Genomic DNA, 4,321 nt, shown 5'->3' with positions numbered 1-4,321 from the left:
CTGGGTGTCCAGACGCATCATGACGACTGCAAGTGATGAGCGCGCCATGGCTGCCGGAACTGCCCGGTGGGTAGGTCCCACTAATAACGCTGTTTTAGACTCAGGCAAAGTGCATGAAAACAGCAGCTTGTGATCAGCACTCTCTAAATCTAAACTGGATCCAAACAAAAATGGAGTTTTGTATCAAGGACAGTGATAAAGTAGACAGAGGAGAGGAGACGGGAGGACAGAAAGGGAGCAGCGGGAGAAGCAGGAGTCTGAGCGGTTCCTGGAATAGTTTTGTTGTTGTTACTCTATGTTATTCTGTTTTTTAAAAAGATGGAAAATAGTATGGGAACATAAACATCTCTCTTGAGCACACACAGATAGCTCTTCTGAATATCATCCTCTTTTTCTTTAAACAGAGCTGAAGGTACTGGTTACTTTTAAATCCATATGAAATCTGGTTTACTTTCAATGTTTGGAACAGTTATTTCACACAATATCTGTAAATGAAATATCTGTATTTAATTTTTAAACTAATATTAGATCTAAGCTCTAAATTTTAAAAATATCAAGCATCTTAATATTTGCCAGTTTATGAGATGGGATAAATAACGTTACAGCACAGTAAAAACGAAGTGCCACGATGGGCTGTCATCTTTAGAGTTCCTCATTGTATCATCCAAATAAAGACTTCCACTTTCCTGAAAAGGACCTATGAAAAGGATTTTACATAAGAAAACAGGAAGAAAGGAAGGAAGGAAGGAAACCAAAGAAAGTCCAATAAATTCAACCTGTATCACTTTCTAGGCTGTGGAGCAACCAATGACTCTTTTTCCGAGTTCCCATATTGGCAGTCCCTGCTTTGGATGTGAAGGTAAGTTTCACTCTTCTATTACTCATATTATTTCTGTCACTATTGCTCATCATAGCTTTTTTTTTTTTTTTGACTGATTAGAGTGTTTTTCACACACATGATGTTACTCCTCATAACTCCCACTTGATGAAGGGGGGGGTTGTTCTCTGAAAATCGGTAAGGTATACTAAGTCACGACAGAATCATCTCCCTTTCCTTGGTAAAAGCTTACTTCTCCTAGACAGTAAGAAACAGAGTTCCGAGTGTCTGGATAATAATACACTGCTTCTCAAACCTTCCAAGGAGCAGGGAAGATAAAACCTATTCCTGGGACCTGTGGTGCAATCAGAATGGAGTCCATCTAAGCGGAAATTCATCCAAAGTCTACTTTCAAAAGAAGAAAAATGTCCATTCTCCTTTTCATTATAAAAAACATTTTTCTAAAAGAAACTTTCAGCATAACTGATGCTCCAGAAAGCTGTTTTCCAGTGCCAGGGTCGCAAGGTGCCTAAGTGAACATGAACTGCCACAATCCGACCCTGCGCGCAATCCCAGTACTTCAAAAGCTAGAGGCACGTGACCTACCGCCTATGCCGACCCGCTTCCATCTTATACAAATGCATTCCAACCACAAAAATTAACAGACTCTAGAAATTACTGACAGTGATAGAGTGACAGATGCCATGTGAGCAATCACGAAAACGTCATGTTAAATATTTTATTCTAAAGCTACCTTCGATTCAAATATGTCACTCTAGGCTTTAAGTAAAGCAGGGGGAGGACGGCTGTGTTTCCCATGAGTTATTTTCTCTATTTATCTCCTGTGTTTTCTCCTTGCTGACCTCAGAGTCATCCTGGTTAAAGGCGGACTCAGAAACACATGGCATCAGCTTAGCCACTGCGTCATTTCCAGCGACCACGTGCAACGGAACAGGAAGCGGGAGCCGGAGAAGCGCACCAACTGGTCCCGCTGTGCGCGCAGCGCTCAAGGTGTTACCGTCATCTGCTTCCGGGCCAGGAAGGACACCTTCAGAAGAAGTGGGTTTCCGGGCCGTGGGCCACGGGGTGACTGACGCGGGATTGCCGCAGCGGCCAGGTCGCCTGCCCGGCCTCTGCCGCCGTCCTTGTACCAAGGGCTGGGCCACGTTTTTCCATATTCCTGACAACACCTTCCACCGCACTAAAACTTTAATGTGATGATTGATGCCTGCGAACATAGGAATCCTAAGCCAGTGTAACTAATGCGGAACGCAGTGCTGTCCCAGCGACGTCTGAGTTATTTCTGGTCTGGAAACAGACGTGGCTGAAGTACCTCTGACTTTTTAGGGACAGCCAAGAGGAGTCAGCAGACCAGATGCCCCGAGATGAATGACTGTAATAAAGTGTCCTCAGACGTGAAACTGTAGCTTGGTGCTAAACCCAAACTACGGGGCTCCTCGTGATCGCCACGCCGTTGACTAAAGCCTTTACTGAACAAAGGGCTCCCCGATTCTGAGATCTCTGTACCAGGGCTCGTGTTTCAAACCGATCTCAATATACGTCGTTATTTTTAAATGAAGCTTGACTGTGACCTTCAGGTGCTTCTTGCTGCAGGTCCCTGGGGGGAAGCCCTGCCTTCTACCCTGCTGTGTGGGCTTGCATCTCTGCAGAGATCCTGGGGTGTCTCAGCACCATCTGGGTTTTCTCCATAGACTATCATCAGGGGGAGGTTGCAGACAGATAAAATAAAAAGCGAGCAAAAAACAATTTTAAAACTTAAATAAGGACAAAAAGAATAAAGAGAAAGAAGACATTTTTAAACTACAGCCAACTCCTTAGAAATATTCATGATGATTCTATAAAAAGAATTGAATCACTTTAGTTTGATATTCTGAAGCAGGAATTGACAAACTATTTCTGTGAAGGTGACATAGTAAATATAGTATTTTAAGATTCAAAGGCTTCTTAAGGTCTCTGTTGCAACTGTTAAGACTTTGTAATGAAGGAGCAGTCATAGGTGATACATAAAGGAATGGGAGTACCTGTGTTCCAATAACACTTTATTTACAAAAGCAAACTGCCCCCCCCATACTAGTAGAAGGTTCTTCAGAAGCTTCATGTAAATGCATATTATGAAAAAATCTATCAATGGATTTCAAAAATTTTACACCAAAATGTACTTTATGTTTTCCCACAAACTTTTTAAAATTGCTTCATATGCTTCTGGTTTTTGAAAGGGAATGAATAATCAAGTGAACAAAATACAAGCCTATTTGTTTCATACTAAAATAACACTGAAGTCACTTGTGGCTATCCTAACTATATTCAGATATGACCCATGGAGTAAATTATGGTGAGACATTAATTTACATTTCCGTTATCCTCTCCGCATCACAACACACATAAACACAACCCTCTCTCACCCTAAAAACATCAACAAATTTTTAAATTATACACAATAGAAACATACTGTGTGTGTAATATAACACAGGAATCAATCTCTAGCCAGAAATGTATGGATCTCAACAACCCAACATGAATAAATACAGTTTCTAGAAAGAGGATACATACTAAGTCTAAAAATGTCAAACAAACCCGGAAGCGAAAGAGAAAGCAGTTGCTACTGGGTTAAAAGCAAAGCAGAGGCCAGCGGGTGGTGAAAGCACTGGACTCCCACACAGCCAATCACATTTTGCGTCTCGGACCCAGCGGCGTGAATATCAAGCCAGGCACACGTATGTGCGTGCTCAAAATCCAGAGAGGAGAATGGAGAAGGGATTGAGGCGTGACCATCTCCTCTGGGGGGTGATTTCCCCTTTGCTCTCTCTCTGCTTCTGTATCTCTCCAGTGAGTGCATGCGCCCTAAGGCCAAAAAGAAAGTTTTTCCCCCCCCCTGGGGGGGTCATTTCTCACTTTCTTCTCTCTGTCTCTCTCTCTTTGTCTTTCGTGCCCTATAGCAAAAACCTCTCCAGAAAAAGAAAAAGAGTTTGGCTGACCCTGGAGAGATGAAACTGGGGTTCAGAAAGTTTGGAGGAGCTCAAGTAGGAGTAATCACTACTGCCCTTCAGTGAAGACCTCTGAAGATAAATGAGCCTCCACTTGATTAAGGTGAAAGGTGAAAGGCCCACCAGAGGAAGAAAAAATGAACCTTCTCTGGAGGCAGTGACACCGCTCAGAGTCTCTACAAGTATTTAAACATGGTATCTGGTATACAACAGAAAAGACACCAGGCTTGTCAAGAAATCTGATACAGGAGCCTCCCAAAAAGAGGGTAACGACAGAAACAGCTCCATAGATGAGCTGGATTTTGGGAATCATCAGAAATAAATGTAAGGGCCTGCCCTGTAGCCTAGGGCTTACGGTCCGGTAACATATGGCCATCTACGGACTTACAATCCTGCGCCCAGTTGGCTTGAAAAACACAATGGGTGCAGGTGCATGCATGCCCAAAATACCAAAAGAATAGAAAAATGGAAGAGAAGGAATTGCGGTGTGAAGTGTGTT

This window comes from Tupaia chinensis, unplaced genomic scaffold (genome assembly GCF_000334495.1).
Source record: "Tupaia chinensis unplaced genomic scaffold, TupChi_1.0 Scaffold000453_1, whole genome shotgun sequence".
NCBI classification, from domain to species: Eukaryota; Metazoa; Chordata; class Mammalia; order Scandentia; family Tupaiidae; genus Tupaia; species Tupaia belangeri.
The sequence above is the reverse complement of the archived record's forward strand: the minus strand, read 5'-3'. Positions refer to the sequence as shown.